Below are 14007 nucleotides of genomic sequence, written 5' to 3'. Positions count from 1 at the left end.
AGACAGGAGCGAGGGTGGGCAGGGGGCTGCCCTGTACTTGGTATCTGGCTGGCTCTGGTGTGGGCAGATCCCAAATGAAGGAATCTTGAAGCCCCACCCTGGAATCCTGCCGCTTTGCCTCGCCCCCCACAGAAGATCTTTTCTAATTGGCTAAAATGGCATTGGGTGCCGGGTGTCCCTCTGAAGCCTAAGTGACACTGACTGACACTGGGTGGGGATGACAGCTCGTCCCGCTGTTCCTCATTCACATCTGATTTGATGCTCATAACCCACCCTGGCCAGCCGTGGGCAGGGTAGGTGTGACCTGCCTCCCCTTCCCTGGGATGCATGTGAGGCGCAGAGAGGTTAAAGGACCTTGTTTCCCACGAGGAAGTCCTGCCAGGCTCCAGGGATTAAGTCAGTCTTTGTCTACCGATAGCTCGGCAATAACAAAAAGGATAAAAAGAAAGGCAGGTGTGTTTTTTCTTCATGATGGACACCTTCAGTGGTCCGCTGGTCTCCCAAAATACTTTGCCTTTTTCATTATGCAATCACTGTTTGTGTAGTAGGGGACAGTCAGCGTGTCCACCACCACGGAGACTCTGACATCTAATTTTACTGATAGAGAGCAATGACCAGTCCAGGTTTACATGGATACAGCTGGCCCTGCTGAACAGGAGGGGTGAGGAAACGGAGGACCACGGGGTACGGTGGGGCACACCTCTAATCCCAGAGGCTCAGGAGGCTGAGGCAGGAGGATGATGAGTTCAAAGCCAACCTCAGCAATTTATCGAGACCCTGTCTCTGAATAAAATATAAAATAAAAAGTGCTGGGCATGTGGCTCAGTGTTTAGACATGCCTGGGCTCAATCCCTGGTACCAAATAAGTAAATAAATAATCAAAAGGATTATGGGCCCCACCCTTGCTGGAAGGGACCACCCCACCCTTCCCAGTAGAGAACCTAGGCATTTCTTTCTCATTTTTAAGAGAGCAGCTGATCCAGGGCCCCTTCTCCCACCTCGGACAGACTTCATCTAACACAGGGACACAGGGTGCCACTAAGCCAAATTAGGCTTGTACCTTTTATCTTCAGCATCTTTCTTCCTCTTCCCAGAAGACGAAGAAGAATAGGAAGGAGCTCACCTGCTAAGTTTCTCATCAGCCAAAGAAAACTTTGCTAAAAGCCAACCAATGACCTGCAGGCACCTGTTATCAAAAATTCAGGGTGAAAAGAATCCTTTTCGTGGCCAGTTGGGAACAATGATGGATTAGGGAGGAGAACTAAATCGTGTCACCTTCTCTCTCTGGCCTATTTTATCAGGCGTCCTTTGGGTGTCATTAATGTGCACTCACTAAAAATTTCCATGGGGTCACAGGAAATTTGAACTCCCGTATGTTATGATCAGAGGAATTTTGTTTGTTTCAGTGATTGTTTTAAATAGGAGGTGTAATATGCAATCTCTCACAAACTCATAATATGGCTAATACACGTTCTGTGTGTCAACAAAAACAGCAGAGACTAAACTCAGCCACGGACCATCTACCAAAAAAAGCACAATGGTCCATGGCTGGTCAATTATCCCAAGAGCTTCCACCTCCACGGGGATACCCATAGGTCTAGACACAGGGGTAGGTGAATGCTATTCTAGATTCAGATTTGCATATCCGAGCACTGAAGCAGACGCTATTAGAGGCCCAGAGCAGAAAGCATTATTTTCGTTTGGACTGGTTCCATAAGGAATCCATTTTTATGACAGATGCAATTTAAAATGTTCTGTGAAGAATCATTTGTAATCATATCCCTCACCATATGCTAATCACACACTTATTGTGTACCTATAATGGACTGATTAAAATTGGAATAGCAGTTGAAACATTTGCCTAAGGAATTTTGGGGGAAGGCGGTGAATGGGGGCCTGAGGGTAAGCTTGCACCATCCAGTGAATGGAGATTGACACTTCAAAAAGGACTACTTAAAATTAAATGAAACTCTTAGTTGCTTGGACAACAGCTTTTGCCATCTTATTGGAATAGTAAATCGTGCATTGCTGAATGATTTGAAGATCAGTTAAAATCTTCACCCTGTTTCCAAAGTGAAATGTTCGAGGGTACCACATAAATAGCTACCTAATAGTGTAAGACATCAATTAATTCCAAAGTTAAAATTTATTCATGAGTCCAAGGCTTAGTGGATGACAGCGGAATGCTATCCCTAATATTTCATCAGAATTAATTACTCTCGTTCAAATGTGGCCAGAAATGTTCAAATGGCCCAGTTTAAGGAAATCAGAGAAGGTATTCCTGAACACTAGCATGCACTTTTAACAACATTGTAAGAAAATGTTTATTAGCCAGTATCCTTTTAATGAGAAATGTTGATTAGTAGGAATGTTTATAGATGCCCCTTTTTAACAAGATAAAGCAAGTATTCACCATATATATTTTTCAGTTAACAAAATGAAACAGACCACTTATTGACTACCACTTGTTGATTAGCTGCAGTGTTTCTAGGTACTTTATTTTACAACAAAACTGTAATAGGCCAGGCACGGTGGCACACACCTGTAATCCCAGCAGCTCAGGAGGCTGAGGCAGGAGGATTGCAAGTTCAAAGCCAGCCTCAGCAGAAGTTGAGGCACTAAGCAACTAAGTGGGAACCTGTCTCTAAATAAAATACAAAATCTGGCTGGGGATGTGGCTCAATGGTTGAATACCCCCGAGTTCAAGCCCCAGTACCAATAAATAAATAAATAAATAAATAAATAAATAAATAAATAAATAAATAAATAAATAAAAACAAAAACAGGGGTCCACATTATGCTTTGAATATAGCCCTTGCTGCTCTGCCACTACAATTTATTTTTAAATGGACATGTTTCTTTCTCTTCCTCTCTCCCTGCTCCTCACTGATCTCTCCCCCTCCCTAATCTCAGGGGAAACAGGATTACCTTTCTTCCCCATCCTAGGCAGAGTTATCTGTCCTTGAATACACACCCACCCACCATAGGAACTGTGGGGATCTACCAGAAGATCTCAGAAATGACTGTCTCCCCGATTAACAAGTGCTTACAACTCCAACAGAGAACGTGTGGAACGGAGCCTCTGAATCACCTCTTTAAGAGCCGCCCCCTCCCTTCCTGCTGATGGGCAGAATCGCAGCCTTTGGAGCAGGAGTCCCGTGTGTTTCTCCTTTGCTAGCAAAGCCATCAATCTTCTTTTTCCTTTTTCTCAAAACAGTGTCCTTGTTATTGGATGGACATGGGGGGACCAGGACTGATCTGTCGGCAACAGGACGTGGTGGATATCATGTGGATTTTATATATGAGGTTGCTAAAGTGGACAGGCTGAGTCATGTATCTTGCCTAGTCACAGAGCTAGGTCTGTGTGATTTCCAAGCCTGTTTCTTTTTGTGAAGTGTTTATTCAGAAAACTTTCTTACAGGGTCCATAAACATTTTAACTCGGTTGTCTCTGGCTTTTCCAGTACCGTATACAGATGTGTATCCATCCATCCATCTGTGCACACACATTCCCATTGACATCTGTGGGTTGGAATGCGAGGGGGCAGGTGTGTTGACTACTGTAGGTAGAGGCTGCTTGGGTGCCTCTCCTTAATGGAACCATCAAACTCTTTTGTTCTGAAACTGGGTTTAATCAGTCAAATGTTATCTGAGGGACTGACTCATGCTAACCAAGCCAACTGATAAAACAGGTAGGTGTTGCTTTGCCAATTAAATGTGAGAAGTGAGGCAATTTACCAAGCTTCTTCCTTCCCACCTTGGTGGTGATTGTGGAAGATGTGTGGAGACGGAGCCTCCATCAGCCTGGGTGCCTGAGTGACAGGTGAACAGACTTGTGTTGAGCAGAAGAGGGAGAGACAAATAAACTTCCTATTTAATCCATAGAGATGATGGGGTTGTTTGTTATGTATGCTCATGTTAACCTATCCTGACTGATACAGTAAATTGGTCACTCCCTCTTAGCTTACAATGACGAACATCCAGTCCCACACATATAAAGGGAGGAGTGCTTGGACCCAAATAAGATTTTTCATCTAACCTACATGAAAATGTCAATGACTTACAATCCAACTAATCAGAATTCAATTAATGTATATGCTTCTTACCACCTTCCAATGCACTTGTCCAGGCCACAACCACCTCTGGATTATTGCAAAAGCCTCCTTGTGTTATTTTCCTCATATACTTTTGCCACCCCAACCTCCTCCTCTAGTCCAATCCTGGAGTGCACCTTTTACAAAACTAATATTTTAGTTATCCATAGATTGGGAATATCTTTCTGTGTTAGTGAAATTATTTTTCGCTGAAGGAACATAGATTGGAATTCAAGGCCAATCACTTGCCCAGGGCCCTTCCCCTAGGCAGATCTTGGTGTACTGTGCCAAAGAGAAGGGCAGGTGTTGGCTTGATGTACGGTGAGTTAGAACAAAGGGAACCATCTCTCCAGGGACGGCTTCCATTTGGCAGTGGTGCCCTGACACGTACTCAGACTCCTAACCCAGGGCTCTGTGCATGGGATCAAATGTGTTGAACCAGAAGACACCATTCCAGCTACCCGAGTTCATCCCACATCAGTTTAATATGTACTTTTTAATGTTTTAATGTATCAGTGGCAAAAATTTAAAAAGTCAAAATTAAAAAAAAATGAAACAAAAAGAATGTGCTTTTGCTGTTTCTGCTCTGGATGGCCAGTCTTTATTTCAAATAGTGTCCCTGAAAGAACGGGCTGCCAGGGAGCATGCATGGACTGGAAATCTGTGTAAGATGATTTGTGATTCCAAAGCTGTTGTCCGAAGGGGAAAAGTACCTGCCGTTGGTTAGAGCTGAATGCTTGCCAGAGCGAGTCCCCTTCCCTTGGAAGTGCTCCTGAGAGGCTATATTCAAGTCCACAGTCATGTGACACTTAGTGTTTTATCTGAAAGTGAGTGACCGGACAAGGGTCACGAGAGTGGGAGACAGGGGAGGAGGAGAGAAAAGGACGATGGGCAAGACCCAACGAAACAGGCCATCTTCCATACTGCCGGATGTTTACAGACTCTAACACCATACCTCTGCACCGTGACCTCCTCCGACAGAACAGTTGTAGGAACTTCCTGTCTTTGGGTGCAGCACAATAGTGTACAATCAGAGGCCCCCAAAGCGAAAAAGCAAATTTTCTCTAGGATTGATCATTCTAGACCGAGACATAAAACGCGTAAGGAAAAGTTCACTGAAACCAGGCGTGGTTTTCACCTACTTGGGAAATGGAGGCCGGAGGCTTGAGGCTGGCCTCGGCAACTTAGTGAGACCATGCCTCCAAATAAAAATAAAAAATAAAAAAAGAGCTGCGGTTTGTGGGTAGGTGGTAGAGAGCCTCTGGGTTCAATCCCCAGTACTGCCAAAAAGAAAAAGAAAAAAAAAAAAAAGAAAGTCTACATTTTTTTTTCTAGCCTGTGGCAGAACGGGTGTGTTAAAGGGTGGGTACCCTTGTCCCCAGGAGTTTTGAAAAAGCTATAGATTTCCCTAGGCCCCCGGGCTTACTGGTTGCCATGGAAACCATTAATCTCCTCGCTGAGGTTCTAACTGATTTGAGAAGAATGTTCACTTGAACACATTTTGTCCCCTTCTTCCTACACGGGCCTCGGCCCTGGCAGCCAGATGCCTCCCGCTGCTCTGGGGCCACAGGTGCGACAGACTTCTGGATCCTCTACAAAGTCATCCGAGTGGGTTGCTGTTGGGAAACTCTAGCGGGCAGAGCGCTGGAGCAGGTCGGAGACGAGTTGGTGTCAATGCTGGCACGGAGCGGCTCACCTGTTGTGTGATTAAGTCATGGGGTGGCCGCTTGTTCTCTTTGGGACGAAGCCAGGAAGCATTTGTTCAAGGGGAAAAATCAGGCTCTGTGTGCTCTGTGTGACGGTGTCAATAGAAACGGGCAAACAGATTCCGGTGGAAGAAAAGAATGGAGACGTGGGCGGTGGGGACACCCAGCAGCTGTGTGCAAAGGTGTCTCCGTGGAGGGTGGCTCGGTGGCAAGGAACACAAGCCGGCTTGGCTCAGGAGAGGTTGGGGTGTGTGGTGTGGGGTCAGGGGATCTCAGGCTGACCTCATGGGAACTGGAAAGCTGTCCGGCAGATCCTCAGGCTCTGACCATTGCTCTTCCCCTTGGGCATGTCTGCTTCGTTCCACTCCTTGGAAGACTGACTTTCGCAGGGCCTTTCTCCTCTGCTGTGGATTTGGGCTGCTGGGGTCCCTGGGCCTCAGCATTGTCTTGCAGTACTCTCCAGCAAGCGACTCAATGCTTCCAACAAGGTGGACTGTTTTTTTTTTTTTTTTGGTACCTGCGATTGAATTCAGGGACATTTGGCCACTGAGCCACATCCCCAGCCCTATTTTGTATTTTATTTAGAGACAGGGTCTCGCTGAGTTGCTTAGTGCCTCGATGTTGCTGAGGCTGGCTTTGAACTCGCGATCCTCCAGCCTCAGCCTCCTGAGCCACTGGGATTACAGGCGTGGGCCACCGTGCCTGGCTTTATTAGGCATTCTTAAGGCGGGTGACTACCATAGGTCCAGTCTCCTGTGGCCCCAGGATGGGGACAGATGGTGGAATTTCCCACCTCTGGCTGAGATGGGGAGGGGCAGAATTGGAAGTAGAAATGGCAGGTGGAGGGAATGACACCGACATTTGTAGGAGGAAGGAGTGGCCTGGGCATTGACAAATGCAAAGGGGTCAGAGTGGACGGTGGCCATTAACAGTGGCCCAGCTGTCCTACTGGTTAATATGGGAGCGGGTAGGAGGAATCCAAGGTTCTGAAAAAGGCAGAATAGACGATGCCTTCCAGGGAGGGTGAGTAGGAGAGGGCGAAGGGCTGGCAAATATAGACAGGGGTTGAGTAACTGAAGGTTCTGGAAAGATCGGGAGTTAAGAGATTAGTAGAGGACAAAGATGGCCCTGGGGAGAGATGGTGCTTGGAGATATTGTGAGTTGCTGGGGGAACAGGTGTTGGGTTAGACTTGGGTGAGATCTCGGGTTGCGGCACAAAGCTTACCCTTGGGTAAGTGTCAATCATGTGGAGAGCAGGCACTGAAGGCCAGGCGATGGATGGGAAGGACCCCTGGGATGCGAAAGGAAGGCCGGCTACACCCACCATCTCCAGTGGACCACGGGAAGTGGGAAAAGGCAGGAGGTGGAAGAGGTATTTGGTAAGGAGACAAAGGAGGCCAAAGAAAGAGGTGTGTGTGTGTGTGGGTCTGCATCATGGAAAGATGGGGAAGTTGTCCCACAGCACATGGGGCAAAGGGGGAGGACAGTGCAGCTGGAAGGAGGTGATGGGAGGTGTGTAGGCACAGAGGGGCAGATCTGAGAGCTGGGCACAGGCCGCAGGGGTGAGAGATGGAGCCATGCAAAGCATGCATGAACCAATGTTCTAGAAGCACCCGGCGGAGGTAGAGCAGAGCCACTTGAGGCTGGTAGGAGGGACATACACACCTGCCTTTGTCTGAGGTGAGCTCAGGGATTCTGGAACAAGAGGAGTCTCGGGTCTTGTGTCAGAAAGGCCCTTTACCAGGAAGCACGCCCAGTCTGAGTAGGAAGGTCTGGAATTCTTTGGGGGGCTTGAATGCGACTGCGCCCTTGAGGCCTATTATGGTCAGAATCTGTACCCCAGGATGCCTTGGAAGGCGACCAGTTTCTGATTTGCTTTTTTTTTTTTTTTTGTTTATGCCAAAATATTAAAGCCTAAAATTCTCTCCTGCTCTGACTAATTCTGAGGCTTAGATTTTTGAGGACTGATCTTGCTCGGGGTCAGCTTCAACAGAGGAAAGCACGTCGGAGCTTTGTGCAGATTCTTTGAGAAGTGTGGCTCAAGGTCAGTAACGGGTCTGTGCAGGATTTTTGGAGGGGGTGGCAATCCAGGTTAGCCACTGGTTAAGGAAAAGAAGTGTGTGTGTGTGTGTGTGTGTGTGTGTGTATGTGTGCTCAGCCTAACGCAGTGCTGTGCCAACACAGAGCTAAGCCTCGTGCTTAGAGTTCATTGCATGAAGCCATTATGTAACCCATGCCATTAAAAAACACACCGCCCTGTATTTATATCTTAACACAATTACTTATCACAAATACTACTAGAATTTAAGCTCCAGAAGAGGAAAGACTCTTTCTTCTGTATTTTCCAGTGCTTAGATGACTTTGCCTTATACCTTGTGGTGCTCAGTAAACACTTGCAAAATGAAGGAAGCAATCATGGAGTTCAAGTATACCGTTAAGAAAAGGTACCACTCCCACAAAAAAACAAAACAAAACAAAACAAAACAAAAAACCAGAAAACTTCACCAAAGGAGCCCAAATGAAAAAAAAAAAAATCGGAACAAAGAAACTGTGTGAAAAAAATCACAGAGGAACTATACATGATTTAAAAATGTCCTATATTACTCAAAGAAATGCAAACTCATACTGTAAGAAGCTGCTGTATTCAAATGAGCATATATGCTATTTTGAAAAGTATAAAAGAAATCTTCTAGAAAAGATTAAACAATGATCACACTTAGTGCTGGCATGAATGCTGTGAGATTTTCTCTTACATTTCAGGTGGGAGTATGAAGAGTCATAACTTTTATAAGAGAGCTGTTTGTCAAGGTGTCCAGAATTGTAAAAAATATTCACATTTGCCCTGGAAAGTTCTAGTTATGATTTTATGACTGAATTTTGGAACAAGTCTAATTCGTTATACAGAATTCTCCAATAGAGTGAAGAGGTGGCAGTGTATTTTGGAGGAGAAAATTTGGTAGTAGAAATAGTGGCCGTAGTAAGACAACCGGTAGGTAACTACTACCAATATTTTCTCCTCAAAAAAATGACCAATCCAATGATGCGTCTAGAAAACGTTCCTGACCACAGAGTAAGAGATGTGTTTTGGTTTTTGTTTTGTTACCTTTCTTTTCTTTTAGAGGGGGGTCTCCACAAGTTTCCCAGGCTGGTATCCAACTCGTGAGCTCAAGTGATTCTCTTGCTGCGGCCTTCCTAGTAGTCATTAATTTTATTGACATTAAGTAAAATAACTGAAAAACCAACAACATTAATAAAAAACCCCAGAAGACCAGTCAGCAATTAAGGCCACTCCTAGAGCTGAGAACCTCCTTATTTTGTAATATTTTACCAACTTGTTTTTGCATAACTCAAGCTGATGCCTTGAGATTGTTTTGCTTTTAAAATACTCTAGTGAGCATTTAGCTACCTCTTAAAATTGAATCGTATTAATAATTTATAGTCATCATAATGTACTACAGCACTCTAGTTATATTGTCGTCTTTTGACCAAGCGGTTTTATGGGTGGGGTGCTTGACCTTTGAATGGAAGCCTGTGATGTTGGATTTGGCATTATTGTAATTATTTATTTTTTTAATACTCATAACCTGGATTATACTGGGCAGTATTTTCAAAAAACAGTAGAACCCACAGTGCATGTAACAATGATATGGAAATCTTTTTTTTGCAAGCCAGATGCAGTGGTGCGTGCCTATAATCCCGTTGGCTCTGGAGGCTGAGGCAGGAGGATCACAGATTCAAAGCCAGACTCAGCAACTTAGTGAGGCCCTAAGCAACTTAGCAAGACCCTATTTCAAAAATTAAAAAAAAATTAAAATAAAAAAATAAATATAAGGGGCTGGGGATTGGGTTCAATCCCTGGTACCAAAAAAAAAAAAAAAAGGAACTAAATGCAATTATGAATTCTGATTATCCTAATAACTATAACTACAGCCTGTGTATGTATTTGATAAGACTTGTGGAATTCATTTGTTTGAGATTTTTATTTGATGGACAAGCAGGAATGTTTCAGGCCGGTCATTGTTAATAAACCTCGGAGTTGCAAATGTCGCACACCTGTCAGCCATGAATGGTCCTTTCTTTCTTGAGCTGTGACATCATTTTGCCTTCGCTGGTTTCTGGCCTTGGGTTCTCTTTCCAGCACCCTCTACAGTGATTAGTCATGTCAACAGACTTCCCCATCCACATCTGCTCCAGGAGTCAGGTCCTCGGGACAGAAGGTGGGCAGTGTTTTGTAAGTTGCAGAGAGCTTTTATGCAGATTCTGATGATGAGGAGGGATGGGCGAAAGGGAGAGGGCTTTATCTCTCCCCACTACCAGGCCCCGGGGGCCCTGAGCTACCTCTGCCAGACCTTTCCAATGCACGACCCTTCCCACCTTTCTGGGCTCACAGTCTGTCCCTTCCCTGACCCCATTGCAAACTGACTTCTACTTTGCAGAAGGTCCCAAAGCATGAACATGGGTGGCTTCCTGGCGGGTCTTGCCCTGCTTGCTGGGTGTGGTAGGAAGGGACACTTGAATGGCCGTCAGAACATGGGCGCTGGAACTCCAGCTGGATTTTTCCTGTTCCCTGTCTTTTCATTCCTCTTTCCCAAGCGTGTGGTTACGTTCTGTGGCTTGAGAGCCTTCCCCGGGTCTCGGTGCATGTGGGGTATGTTACCATTTTTATTTTTAGCATGGCATTGGCCTTCCTGTCTTCTCTGTCAGCTTCCCCCTAAGCCCATGGGGACAGTCAGCCCTCTGCATTTGCTGATTCTGCATCTGCAAGTTCAACCCACTGTGGATGGAAAATACAGTAGTCACACAAAACAAAACAAGACAAAACTGCTTCTGTGCTGAAGGCATACGAGATTTTTCTTGTTGTCTGTCCCCGAACCCTACGAGAGGACTATTTATACCGCATTTATATGACATTAGGGATCATAGTCACCTGGAGATGATTTAGAGCTTACTGGAGAATGTGTGTAGGTTCTAGGCTAATACTGTGCCATTTTGTATTAAGGATTTGAGCATCTGAGGGTTTTAGTATCTGTGGAGGTCCTGGAAGCAATCCCCCTGCCTTGGATACTTACTCAGGGATGACTGTACTTGCTGTTCTCTGACTGATAGCATCCTAGGCCTGGATCCTGTATACTTAGTCCATAAGATCTCTCCTTCCAAACTGGCCCTCTTTTCCACCCTACACTCTTTCTTCTTCTTCATTCTTCAAGGTGCAATTAAAACTCACTTTATGGTGGTTCTCCTGACCTCCGTATAAAGCAAACTTTTTCTATCCTTCAAGATGTGTTACAATTCTTTGCATATTTTCTTATCCTTTTCATTGATTTATGGACCTATTTTTTTTTTTTTTTTGCATCTGGCATTTAATGGATGCTTAATAAAAGTTTGTGGACTGCAAGCGTCTCAGGGGCAGTGATTCTGTTTTTCCTCTTTTTTTTTTTTTTTTCTTCATAGAACTCAAATCAGAACCTGCCATAGAGTAGATGCTCAATAAATGTTGAAAGAAGTAATGGGGGAAAGTATCTGAATCAAGCATCCCTGCCCAATACTGGATGATCTTTCAAGTCAGGGGATAAGTTGGGAGGAAGGTGGTCATGTTGTCTATTTTTGAGGTGAAGAAGCTGAAGAAGAGCGAGGGCATATTGTAGGTACGTTTCTTAGATTTTTCCAGTTTGCTCCTTATTTCATTTTTCTGGACACTTTAGAAAGTTCTACCTGTGGTCCTGCTGATGAACTCAGTGGATAAGGTATTATCCCTCCTCAAAGTACTCTTAGGATCTAGGGTTTGCCGAGTACTCTTGCCAGGTGAGCATTTTGACCCTATCAAACAGAGGCAAACAGGTAGATGACCCCCCCCAGCACTCCTTACCACCCCTAGAAGGTCAGGGCTCCTTTGCTACATGGGTCCCATAGCTGTCTCTGCCCTGGGACATCAGAGTGGACGACTGCTCAGTCCAGCTCCTATTTGGGCAGTAGGCCCTTATGGGACAGATATAGTCTTCATTGGACAATTGGGACCAGGCTCATTTTTTTGGAACGAGGCTCATTCACTCGGCAACAGTTAGCAAAGTTTCTGTGGCTGTGTGTCAGGCATTTCACTGGGGCCTGGCACCCAGTGATGGGCCAAGGACACAGGGTCCCTGGTCTTGGGGGCTCCCAGGCCAGAAACAGAGGCCAACAGGTTCCTCCCTTGTAGGCCCAAGCCTGGCTTCCTCCTAAGGGCACGCTCTGCCACCAGGGAGGAACAACTAGAGCTCAAAGAGGGGGATGGGCCGGGGACTGGAGGTCACTTGGCCCCAGGGTCAGGCAGGCTGATGACTCGGCAGCCAGGCCAGAGGGACAGAGACAGCCACTGAACAAGGAGCCGAGGGCAGAGGCTGATGGAGGAAGCAGTTCAGAGAAGAGTGTTCTTTTGTCTGCCCACGTGGCAAGGTGAAGTTTAGGGCTCAGGTAGTTGACTGAGATTTAAAGCTCACCTCTGCTCATTCCATTTCCTTCTCCTAAAGAGCCAGAGTTTAGCTCCAGTTCCCTTTTCCCTCCATGCACACGGGCACATGGATGCATGAACACACACACACACACACACAGAGCTCCACTCCAGCTTTCGGAATGTCCTACGTGGGGAAGGGCTTTTCTCACTCAGTTGTGACTTCTGGGGCAGCTGCCCGGCCAACCTCTCATGATGGAGGTTTTGTTCCTCTTGAAACAGTGGATGACAAATGAAACGGAGGAAAAGAAACCCCCCCAAGTTCAAGCAAACAGGAGGAAGGGAGAGGGAGCCAAACTGTCTTGTTGTGGTCTTATGCAACCCGAGTCTTTGCTAACCCTTACCTGGAAGCCGAGCCTGGTGGCTCATTCTATTTTTGGACTGGCCAAGCTGGTATAAAAAGTGAAACTACTACAAATGTTCAAATGGCAAGTACCGATTGCCTTCTTTTTCGGGGATCTCACGACTCAAGGCAGGAGAGGAGTTAAATCACAGTAGTGCAAGGAAGTAGCCGAGCAAAAGTCACGGTGCTATTTCTTGGAACTCTTTCTGCCTAACCAGTTATCGTTTCTCAAGCCCTCTGAAAGCCTGCCAAAAGCTGTCTGCAAAGCAGCGACGGGCTGAGCAGCCAGCACGGGGTGTTCTCGTCTTGGGGCATAACGCTGAGCAGTTTTTGCAGTTTTTAATTGGCATCTTATTCGCTTTGATTTTAAGCAGTGCTTTTTTTTTGGTGGAAAGTGCACTGAACTTCAGAGTCGGGGGCAGAAAGCCGCCCTACCTTCTGCAGGCATCCGATTCTTCTTCATCCGTGAAAGCAGAGGCGATTAAATCAGAGCTCCTTAATGGTCTTTCCTAATTCAAGAGTCTGTGTTCCAGCCCGGGTGTTGGCAAACGATGGTCCAGAGCGAGCAAGGCCAGCTGGGCTCACTGCCTGAAGATGTACTGCCCACAAGCTAGGAGCGGCTTTAACATTTCTCAATGGTCGAAAAAAAAAAAAAAGAATCAAAAGCAAAATAATATTTTCTGATTCATGAAAACGATCTGATTTCAAATGTCAGTGGTCACAGATAAAGTTTTATTGTCACACGGACAGGCTCATTCATTTGCATACAGTCTATAGTTGCTTTTAGGACTTTAAATCTTAAAGTATCCAACAAATAAAGTTTTATTGGAACATCCGCTTGTGTCTTCATTGGTGTATTGTTTGTGGATGCTTTTCTCAGTGGGGATGAGATGCATGGCCAGCAGACTGGTTCACTCTCTGGTCTTTCAGAGAAAAAGTGTGCTGAGGAGGTATCTGATGGCCGTAGCATGACTTACCTTCTTATTTTCCTGCATTTATGAAAAAGAGCAAAACCTCACTGAATTACTGTAAGAATGAGGTGAGAAGACCAATAGGAAAGCATTTCTTGGGAGCTGGGGATTGAACCCAGGACCTTGTGCATGCCAAGCATGTGCTTTACCACTGAGCTCCACCCCCAGCCCTATAAAAACATTTTGAGAAAGTTAAAAGCATATGTAAATATTCATTATTCAAGTAATGCAGAGAAAGGATAGCAGGTGCACAGATGCCCAGTCACTAGGTATTGCTAGATGGAGAAAGGAGGAATCAACCTTCATGAATAATTCGTTAAAAAAACAAAACAAGATACATTTGTATCCAGCAGGGTTGAAAATGTCCAAGCAGTACCACTGCAGATGTGTGAAATTCTGGAAGAGAAAAC

The sequence above is a fragment of the Marmota marmota genome, unplaced genomic scaffold, assembly GCF_001458135.2.
Source record: "Marmota marmota marmota unplaced genomic scaffold, marMar, whole genome shotgun sequence".
NCBI lineage: Eukaryota > Metazoa > Chordata > Mammalia > Rodentia > Sciuridae > Marmota > Marmota marmota.
Note: the sequence above shows the minus strand (reverse complement) of the source record.